Source organism: Amblyomma mixtum, chromosome 4, assembly GCF_055824585.1.
Source record: "Amblyomma mixtum isolate Tamu chromosome 4, ASM5582458v1, whole genome shotgun sequence".
NCBI classification, from domain to species: domain Eukaryota; kingdom Metazoa; phylum Arthropoda; class Arachnida; order Ixodida; family Ixodidae; genus Amblyomma; species Amblyomma mixtum.
Genome location: NC_143015.1, coordinates 6933217 through 6944739, shown reverse-complemented (window position 1 = coordinate 6944739; position 11523 = coordinate 6933217). Strand labels below are relative to the sequence as shown.

Genomic DNA, 11523 nt, shown 5'->3' with positions numbered 1-11523 from the left:
TGATTGGTCGGTGCTGAAGGACACAGCTGCTTGTAAGCTCTCAAACTAATGTACTCTGAAAGAGAAAAAGCCAAACCACTGCACGAAAAAACTTGAGACGCAGTTGACTGATTGCAATGGAACGTAGTTTACAACATTCCGATCAGTTCCGGTCTTCACTGGACACACATGTACGATATTTCTGTGAGAAGCAAGGGGGGGGGGGGGCACAGATTATACATGAGGAACAAGTTAGGAAGGCAACGGGCTAATAACACCAAAAAGGCCAAGAAAAATTGGTATCCACTGGTACAGAACACCAAATTCATCAACTTGCCGAGATGTAAAACACTGGTCGAAGTCAGTGAGGCATATTCTTCTGGAAAAGCTGGGCAGAAGTGCATTAGCGCGCCATGCATTTTGCTACATGACACTGAATTTCATTTTCTTGTCGGTTTGCATGGTCAGGTCACGTTTATTTCCCGAATATAATTTTCACGCGGTTATGGCTTTCGTCCGACAACTAAGTCGTCAGCCTCGATACACAAACGCTATCACACACCCCGCACACCGGACACGTCCGCTTCCCTCCAACTCCCGCGCACTGGATGGATGGATGGATGGGTGGATGGATGGATGGATGGATGGATGGATGGATGGATGGATGGATGGATGGATGGATGGATGGATGGATGGATGGATGGATGGATGGATGGATGGATGGATGGACGGACGGACGGACGGACGGACGGACGGACGGACGGACGGACGGACGGACGGACGGACGGACGGACGGACGGACGGACGGACGGATGGATGGATAGATGGGAGCGCCCACTTTGAAACGGGGTGGTGGCAGTTGCCACCATACTCAGCTTTTTTATTTTTGTTCAGCTCTGTCGTTAATTCTCATTACGATTCGCCATCTTCTTTAACTACTGTTTCCTACACTTCTAACCTTATATCACATCTCTTCTTTTCAGTCGCTTTTTGCTAACTTCCACTGCAAATTTGTTCACATGACCATTGTTATCTTAAGCCTCAGGAGGAGTGACTGTTCCTGCATTGACGTCCGAATGGATACCATCACATTTGAGAATGAGGTGTTCAATTGTTTCCACAGATCTACCATACACTGCACATGTGTCATCATCTTCGTTGAATTTTTTTTTTCTACCTGCGTGTTCTAAGACACCCTTACCTAGGGCACTGCCTCTTGAGTTATCATAGAAAAATTCTTTCCTGATCTGCCTTTTTCCAGTGTGGATATAGTTCTACGCTATGCTTCTTTTCCATTGAATTAATCGAATTTTTAACTTCCGCGTTTTTAACCTGTCGTTTAATGTTCTTTATTTCTCCATCCTCATAACTGGCATACTTACTGGTTAATTTCCCAATTCTTTTCCGCCACTGTGAGTCAACGCTCTTTCTGTGTAAGTATTTAAATAACTTAGCTGCCCACCTGTTATCGTCCAATTTCCTCAGGCGTTCTTCGTGTAGGAGTTTACTCTTAGCTTCTCGTGCTTCGACCGATGCCCAGCCCATATCCCCTTTTACTGCCTCGTTTGTGGTTTTGCCGTGGGCACCTGGTGCTAATCTTCCAACAGCTGCCTGATTTACGTCTAATCTCCACTGGACTTCTGCCTTTAAGCACAGAACTGCATTTCTGAAAGTAAGCCCAGGCACCATTATTCCTTTCCAAATACCTCATATTACTTCATATTTGTTGTACCCCCATAATGCCCTAAGTTTCATTATCCCGGCGTCTCTTCTTCCTTTTGTCCTAAGAGACTGTTCATGCTTTTCCGTGTATATCTGCTCTTTGTTTAGCCATATCCCGAGGTATTTGTATGCGGCCACTTTGGGTATTTCGTGGCCTTGTATTGTAAGCATCTGATAAGTTGTATCGTTGAAAATCACCTCACCTGACTTAGTTGCGTTAAAACTGAAACCTAGGGCGTCTCCATCGTCTGACTTGACTTAAAGGGACACTGAGGAGAAATTGAAGTTCGCTTTTATCGACAGAATACCAGCTCCTGATTACAAAAACGCCACTTATACTGACAACAAGGCTCTCGTAACAGAAAAGAAGCAAGAACCAAAATACAGGTATCGCCGCCACAGGCCAAACTCGCAAGTACAAGCGTGATGACGTCATAGGACAAAACAGTGTTCCTAGAACATGGGCGTCCGGAGGGGGGGGCAAGGGGGGGCGGCTGCACCCCCCTGGAAAATCACTCACTCGAACCGTGAGTGATGGCCGCACGTCAGGGGCGGCGGTGCGCTCAGCCAAAAGAGTAAAAGCGGCCCTGCTTCCACGCTTTGGGTCACATCTGCAAAGTGCCGCGTCCGGGGACGCGTCGTTGCAGACATACAGCGGCACCGGCGAGCATGTGTTTCGAGCCGTCTTGAGATGTGTGCCTGTTTCTTTGATCGCTAGAGAGATAGCGACACGGAGGCAGACAGTGCACACCCCGGCCACCGATGAATTCTTCAGGAGGGAGGGACAAATCAGCCGTGTCCATCCCCGCTTTGTCGGACTGCTCAGGGGCAAGCGGGCGATGAGTTGGCGCCGCCGCCGCTCGCTGTCTCCTCCGATCCACGGGAGAGCGCAGTTCGGTACAAGCGCCGCTTTCAGAATTTTCGGCAAAGGGGATTAGCTGCTTTTGTTCACGGCGACGCAGTCTCCAGAGGCGCCCCCACACCAGCGTTCCTTGCGTCTTCTCCGGAAACCAGCGCCTTTGGTCAAGGCAGCCCGATGGCGCCTGCCTGGCTCGCCTGTCACCTCTGGCTGGGCCTCAAATCCCAACAGCGCCCATGTACTGTGCGATGTCAGTGCATGGTAAAGAGACCGTCCGTCCCTCATAGCCTGAGTCGTTTTGGGGCTCTGAACCTCATAAAAACACACAAAACAAATTTTCCGACCGGAGTGGCGAGTGTCCCTTCCCCTCGGAAGTCGCGCGGCGTTCCTTGCGTGTGCGCGCCTCTTTGTTTGTGCTTCGGTGTTTTTAGTGGCCGGTTGTCAACGAAGCTGAGAACAACCAAGACAGCGGACGAGAAAACGACGAGCGGCGAGTAGTGTGTGTGCAAATACTCGACTGTGCGGTTGCGCGAGCAAGATGGAGCGAGGTGTATGAAGCTGCGAGCGTGCATTTATCTTGTAAATAAGTTTTCGCTGCATACATAGTCATTTTTTGTTTTCAACGTACGCATTCAACCGTTTTTCCAATCAATGTGTATATATTTTTAACACTACCAACCCCGAGGAACTCCATAGCCAGCTTTGTCTCGCGCGGTCCCGAATGATGGATATTCGACGCTTCTTCAAGCGTCAGCGGTTGTCTGACGAAGCATTATCCAAATGCGCCCCTGCAGATTCTGGTGTGACATGTGACAACGGTGTAGCATTTGAACAAAGTGATGCAAGCTTTTATCACCGGACAGTAGCTGATGTCGTCGACTCCATGGAAGGGACTCTGTCAACAGTGAGTTCAGGTGATGCAGCAGGCCGAGATGATTCCATTTCTCCTTTCTTGGGATTCAAGTCCGGATTTGACCAGAGCGATGCAACCTTTCATCACCGGACAGTAGCCGGCGTCGTCGTCTCCATGGAAGGAACTCCACCAGCGAGCTCCGGTCACGCAGTAAGCCGAAACGATTCCCTTTCTCCTTGCTTGGGATCGAAGTCCGGAGACAACATCAAGAAAACAAATAACTTGCCTCAAGAATATGACTTAGGAGAGTTTCTAGGCAAAGCTAAACTCACTGGCATACCGGACTTTTTGAAGTTACGTCTTCTTACTAAGCCATGGTCGCCAAATGTCACATATGATTTTAAGAAGGATGTAACACCTGGAAAGAGGCCTTTTCGACATCAGTGGCTGGGAGATTACGCCCCCTGGCTTGCGTACTCAGCGACAGCGAAAGGCGCCTTTTGTCGTTTTTGCGTCATTTTTCCTCCGCGTGTTCACCGGGGTACTCAAGGTAGTTTTATCGTGCGCGCTTTCAGTAACTACAGAAAAATGCACGAGGCGTGCAGGGATCACGTAAAATCCCAATGGCACCAGGAGGCAATGACGGCCTCACAGAACTTTATGGATGTGATGAAAGGCAAGCAGCTACCCGTTGTACAGCAGCTGAACAGAGCACTGCACGCGCAAGTTGAAAGGAACCGTGAGAAACTATTTCCAATAGTTTCCACCATTGTCTTTTGCGCGACGCATGACTTGCCGATTCGCGGCAAGCAGTCCGATAGTGGAGTCTTCAATGATCTGCTTGACTTTCGTGTAGGAGCTGGAGATACTCTACTTCAGGAGCACTTCGCTTCTTCTGCTGGCAATGCCAAGTACACTTCTGTCCGCGTCCAGAACGAGATCATCACAATCTGTGGCGTCATCCTGAGAGAGCAGATAGTTACCGAAACTAACAAAGCGTTTGCTTTTTCCGTTCTTGCTGACGAAACTGCAGATATTTCAGGAAAAGAGTAGATGTCTATAGGCGTTCGCTTTATTGACAAGGCGGAAGTCGAAGTGTGCGTTCGAGAGCAGTTTTTGGGATTTATAGAGCTGGAGCAATTAAACTCCGCTTGCATCGCCGCGGCAATCTTGAAGCTTTTGACGAATGTCGGACTGATTCTTTCGAACCTCGTTGGACAGGGGTACGATGGATGCTCTACAATGGCTGGAAAAGAAGCTGGAGTGAACAAAATTATACAAAAACAGTTCCCGAAGGCACTATTTTTCCACTGTGCAAGTCACAAACTAAATCTCGTCATCAACGATTTGAACGACGTCTCTGAAATTCGAAACACAATTGGGATAATCAAACAAACCATAAACTTCTTCCGCGAGAGCGTGCTCCGGAGAAAATTGGTGCCCAACATTCCGATGCTGTGTGAGACAAGATGGTCTGCAAAGTACAAGTCTATTAGGATCTTCTCTCAGCATTACGTGGCCATAGTCGAAGCACTCGAGCAGCTCGCGTCCACGGAATCATGCTCGAACGCTGCAACTAGACAACGAGCTCACATCCTCTACTGCGCAACAACAAGCTCATCTTTCATCGTCTGCTTGCATATTGTAGCGAAGTACAGCGCTCGGCTCGAACCAGCTACGAACATTCTGCAAGGTGTATCCATGGACTTCCATTCTGTGCATGGCCACATCACTGAGCTATAACGTATTTTTCGCGGCCACCGGACAAACGCTGTAGAGGAGTTCTCTAACATCATGAATGCAGCAAGGGAGGCAGCCAATCACTTAAATGTGGTGATATCTGTACCAAGACAAGTCTCTCGTCAGGCCCACCGAGACAACTACGGGATTCAGTCGCCAGAGGAATACTACCGTGTGGCAATATATGTGCCGTACTTGGACTCCCTCACTGCTTCTTTAGCTCGGCGCTTTTCTGAAAGCAATGAGAGGAGCTTCAAACTTCTCCAGCTGCATCCATCAAAAATGAAGCACTTGAGCCGTGTTGAGTTCGCTGTTCTCGCCGAAGAACTCCAGTGCTTTTACGGCATCGACAACTTCAAGGAAGAGGCCATCTCTTGGTACGAGATGTGGTGCAACAAAACTGGGGACCCATCAGAAATAACTTACTGCGAGCTTCTACATCAGGCCAAGACATTCTTCCCTGGTGTTGCAAAAGCCATTGAGGTGGCTCTGGCTTTGCCAGTTACTACCTGTACGGTCGAACGCTCCTTCAGTACAATGAGGAGAGTGAAAACGTGGCTACGCTCAACGATGACAAACGACAGACTGGACGGCCTTTGTATGATGAGTGTGCACCGAGAGCGTGTAATGAAGCACAGAAATGAATTTATCACCTGTGTCATCACGCAATTCGCCCAGAAAAATCCGAGGCGTCTACAGTTTCTGTTCAAGGAAGACTGACTGAGTGACTGTCGTTGCGTGTTTGTGAACATATTGTGCTGTGTGCTGGTCATCAATCCGGGTGTGTCGAGAACCCGTATGCAGCAAGACTGAGCACTCTTCTCCACGAAGTGATAGTATCTTTTTGCATTTTTATTAATTTTAATTGTTTCTTCGTTGATAAACTCCAATGTATCTCTCCTAGCCTCGCTTTAATTTGCTGTTTGTAATTTTTCTTTCATGTGTGTATTTTACTTATTTATTTTATTTGTATATAAATAAATAAATTTACTCCGCAAATAGTGCCTTTTTGCTACGAACATACCCCCCCCCCTCCGGCGCCAACAACCAATGGGGCCCCCCCCCCTGCAAAAAATTCTGCGGACGCCCTTGTTCTAGCAACACTAAGACACGAGAGCCGCGAATCACTGAGCCGCAGCCAATGCATGCGCAATTCTCCTTGACGTCGCCAGATGCCTCCACGTACCCGGCAGCTACGCGCACGCCTGCAGCATCGGTACCAATCACCGCCTGCTCACCAGCGGTAGGTGGACTCCCAGTATTCCGCTAACGGTAACAAGGTACACGGTATGCTAAAGGTGTCTATTTGCGAGAACTGTTGCGAATGCTGTTTAGCTCCCTCGTCACGGCCTGTTGAACCACCTCTACCGATCCATGATGTTTCCCCTTGAGCGTCGATTTTATTCTCTGGAATAGAAAAAAGTCCGGTGGGGCCAAGTCGAGACTGTAGGGGGGCTGAGACAGCGTTGCCGCCTTGTGCTGGGCAAAAAATCGGGGTCCTCATTCACAAGATAAAGAAGATCCTACCGGTTGGCCTTTTACTCCTCTGACAACAGTCCCGGCACCAACTTCGCGCACGCTTTCTTCATGGATAAGTTTTCTGTCACGATCTCAAAAACTTGGGTTTGAGGAAGGCTCAAGTCATCAGCAATCATTCTGATACTCATTCTACTATCATTGTTAAGTAAATGTTTCACTCGCTACACATTTTCGTTGGTCTTGCTGGTCGAAGGGCGTCTGGAGCGGTCGTCTTCCTCCACTCTTTCCTTACCTTCTCGGAACAGGTTGTGCCACTCAAAAAACACCTGATCTACCCATGGAAGCGTCACCGTAGGCCTCCTTAATCATGTTGTGAGTCTCTTTGCCCGTTTTACCAAGATTTACTCAAAATTTGATCGCGTATCGCTGATCCAGTAAACGCTCGATGATCCTGCGTGACGAGACGTTTCGATAGGGGTTCACAGTACAAGCGACCTCCTCTCTTCAACGGCCGAGAGCCGACTGCCGATTTTCCCCAGCATTCCCAATATTCCCCTTCAACGATCGTGCACGCGTAGACCACCTCTCGTACGCCCGTTCGCCCAGGAAAAAACCAGTCCTACTACTCTCAGAACAGACCCTGTAAATGCATCTTTCACTGCCGGCCAAGTGGCGACAAAGCCATGAAATGCCGAACTATCGGATTTTGCTTTTTAAAAAATATCAATAGATCTCTCCTCACTGTCCCTTTAAATCTTACTTAATTGTCCTGCCATAACGCAGCACGTCTGATACAAATGGCTTAGTAGTTTTATAAATTAATACTGCTCTTGCTGCCGATAATGGCAAGCATCAGATTGATACAGGGTTGTGGTACGATTTTCATATAAAATTATAAAGTATTCTGACGTGCTTACCAAACAATGTGAAACATGTAGACTCTTTTGTAAGCATAGCATTCATATTGTGTTTAGAGTACACTCATAATTGTGCTTGATATATTTGTGGTCTTAAAGGACGCACCCCGTTTTGAGGATTCCACACTACTCAAGGATTTAAATCTATACAAGCAGTAGGTAAAGCATGCCAACAGTTTTGGCATCAGCATTTCAAATATTGACATAATCAAAGATTAAGTTTTAGACTTTTCCTCACAACACCGGAGGAGTGCAGAGAAGGTGGTGTGATGTCATGTGAGGCAATATTTGAAATTTTTGCTCTCGTCGATCACACCTTACCGTGCCTCGTTGGATGCTTCCGAACAATCGTAGGCGACCTTGTCTTTGATGATGTTGGATTTTTTCCCCTTGAAAACAAGCGTTTATGCATTGAAAATGTACCAGTACCTTCGATGACGTCATGATGCGCCCCGCCTGCTTGGCGCTATGCGCTGCGGAGAAGCTTGAAGGCCACTGGAATTTCAGACAGCATTTACATCACCATTTCGAATTCTAGCCCGAAAGAACTTGGCATGCTTTGCCTTCAAGATTCACACATTCGACGCCTTTAAGGTCGTCGATTCCTGAAACCTATACACTTGCCCTTTCAATGTCAAATTTGGCTTCAGTTATGAAACATGTTATATTTGTGCCAATAAAATGCTGATCTTGCAATCATCTGCTTCCCAGAGCCTCCATTGCTAAAGAGTAAAGCTAGCTCAAGGAAGCATGCCTTTCCTACCCAGTAAACCATAAAACGTACCATAGACATCAGCAAGATATTTACGCTGGACATTAGACACCTCCATTAGACATCCATATTAGTACCGTTTACGAAAAATCTACGTACCTACAACATGAAAATTGGGGTCCAGTTCACGTTGTAGGTACGTACTGCAGACATCACGCTCTACATTTATCAGATATTTGTGAACATGTAAGTACGCCCAGTCTACGTAGCCTAGACGTCTATATAAAGAGAATATGACTATACATAGATCAATATCCAGGTGAAAATTTCTAACTGGTTCCAGTCCTACTGTTTTAAGAGACACATTTCCAGACTGGAACCAGCTGCAATACGAGATGCAGCTGACACCTGTTACAATTCCAGATGGAATGGAGACCTACTGCAGCCCAGCCACAGACTTCCCTATGGAGTCGTCGGGACGTCCAAGCACTCCAGCTAGCTCAAATACAGTTGAGTAAGCGAGTACATGGCCATCATGGGAGCCCAAAACACTGCAGATGACTTCCTAGTGCGTCAGTATTTTATTGCGCTCGGCGCTTTCACTGAATCTTCTCGTTGAGCATAATCGTCAGGTTAACAGCTGCGGTGGCATCAATACTCTTCAGCCGAGCCCAATAGGCCAGGGTTGCTGCAAAAGAAAGCATAATTGTTCACTTTTACAGGTGACAAGAGAATGGCACAGCAACCACAACAAACAAACCCAGTAATTTACGCCACTTTTACCGACGCAAGTCTATGAAGCGTGAAAGGTTGCCCTTGCAGCACTAAAAGGCAGTCGTGCTGAGCGGAGTGTGCTTGCACACGCACTTCGGCACACCATCCGAACGCATGCCCACATTTCGGTAGTAGAGGCCAGTTGCATACATCACCAGCCTTTGTTTCAATACACAGCGAGTTTGGCAAAACAGCCAAACGAGTGAGCGTAAAAATATAACGTGCCTATAAATGCGTTAGAATTTCTTCATTACGAACGCAAAAATAGCATAAAATACACTTCAATGAGTAAACTGAGACTGAGTACGCACCAAGAAAGGTCACGATCCCAGCCGGTGAAAACGACTTGTAGTCCTAATTCGTACTGACGGGTCCACTTCGCCGAGTAGTAAAAGCAAGCAAACTGTCTTCCTTCAGCTCCATCAAGGAAAGAACGGTTGAACAATCTCGCCAGCAATAATAAGGGAATAATTAATTCTGTGTCAAGGTTCTTCAAACACAATGTTCCCACGGAACACGATTGAAATCGCACGTACACGCGCTGCGCTCTACCACTGCCGCCATGGCTGAACCTAGCCTCGTGCGGATGTGCGAAACTGTCACATATTTTGTATCGTCTCTTTTTTGTACTTAGTAGCAGGCTTGGTGTGGCATGAAAAATAAGTTAATTATTTTTAAATTGTAGCATATTACTTTTTTTCACAGCTGCAATCGCCATGCGCAGTTTGCGCTATGATTGATAAAATACGATACGAACTACAACGCGATGGCGGCTTAGACAATTCACCGCACTTTCCCCGCCGCCGCCTGTCCGCAGCATAGAACAGGCATATGGGCAGCGCATGTAGCATGAAGGCAAGATGACCAATTATCATTAGGGTAACGGGCTGGATTCAGAGAGAATGCAAGCACAGCAGAGAGGATCAGGGCAGGTGGGTAGATGAGGTTCGGAAGTTTGCTGGGATAAGGGGGCCGCCGCTGGCACAGGGTTAACGGAGAAATTTTTGGCCGGCAGTGGACATGATTACAGTGTTGACATGATGATAAAAAGCGGGACTCAAGAAGTTTATTCTCAAGAAATATGAGGTCGCACATTCAGCTACACAAATGCCTAAGCTTTCCTCAGTTCAACATTCCAATAGTTATCATTGCTAGCGCGATTAGCACATTTAAGACATTTTTGAAAAAAAAATAACTCCCAAAAATTGAACTGAACCAATTCTTGTATTTTAAATAGTTGGATAAGTTGAATAAAACATGCTTAATCAGAAAAAATGGTTATTATATAGTCCTGGCTGCTAAATAACAAACAAGTTTTTTAGTGTGTCCTCACTTTTCAGTGTGGTTGAGATAGCTTGCAGGCTGTAGCACAAGGTATAAATTGAATGTAAGAATAGTAATGAAATAACAATGCGAATCCTGACCAAAGTGACTGGCATTTCAAACCAACTGCGTACAGTTGAGTCAGAAACCTGATGCGTGTGCATTCAGATTTGTCTTTACTACTTCCCATATTTTTCTTCTTTCTAGGCAGGATAATGTTGCCGTGAATCGAGCACGAAAAAACACAAAAACACAGGCAGCGCTGATCATGCCTCCAATTTGTAGTCAACAGCGATTTCAAACTTTAAATGCAGTAAGGCAACACGAAATATCGAACGATTGAAAAATATGGAATTCTTAAATTATATATCTCGCTTACATACCCAGGACGTGACAAGTAATATCTACGAGAAGTCTAGGTTAAGGCAGATATGATGTCGTGGGTACGTCTGCAGCTTTTCCACGAAAAAAGGTTGGTAGATAAGACGTCTGAGAGATTTTGGTTTGGTACATAGACGTTCAGACTTAATCTGGACATCTATGGGAGGTTTGTGGTTTGCTGGGTAGGCACATAACTTTAATCCTTAGAAGCATCTGATGTCATTTCGCTTGGCGAGAGTTCCATCCATTGGAAGATGAAGTCCTCTCCAATATCCCTCCTATTAACCATGTCCTCCTCCTCTAGATGTGGCCACCTTATCCTTGCAATCTCCCTTATCTTATCTGCCCACCTCACTCTCTGCTATGCCTGCCTTGCCTCGGAATCCGTTCCTTTATCATAGTGGAACATCAGTTATCCGTACCCAGTGAACCATAAAACGTCACATAGACAACCGCGAGATATTTACGCTGGACATTAGACACCTCAATTAGACATCCATTTTAGTACCATTTACGAAAAATCTACGTACCTACAACATGAAAATTGGGGTCCAGTTCACGTTGTAAGTACGTACTGCAGACATCACGCTCGACATTTATCAGATATTTGTGAACATGTAAGTACGCCCAGTCTACATAGTCTAGACATCTATATAAAGAGAATATGACTTACATAGATCAATACCCAGGTGAAAATTTCTAACTGGTTCCAGTCTAACTGTTTTAAGGGACAAAGTTCCAGTTGTTGCAACTGGAAATTTGTTCCTTAACCAGTTGCGACTGG

General features: G+C 46.4%; 1 long non-coding RNA gene across 1 annotated transcript; it reads right to left on the bottom strand.

Annotated features, from left to right (window-relative positions):
- Positions 1-8823: 8823 nt before the first annotated feature.
- Positions 8824-9510, bottom strand: LOC149345572 (uncharacterized). Its single transcript, XR_016292019.1, has 2 exons — positions 9347-9510; positions 8824-8949 (listed from the first exon to the last, which is right to left on the bottom strand). It is a non-coding gene; the product is annotated as an uncharacterized LOC149345572 (long non-coding RNA).
- Positions 9511-11523: the final 2013 nt, after the last annotated feature.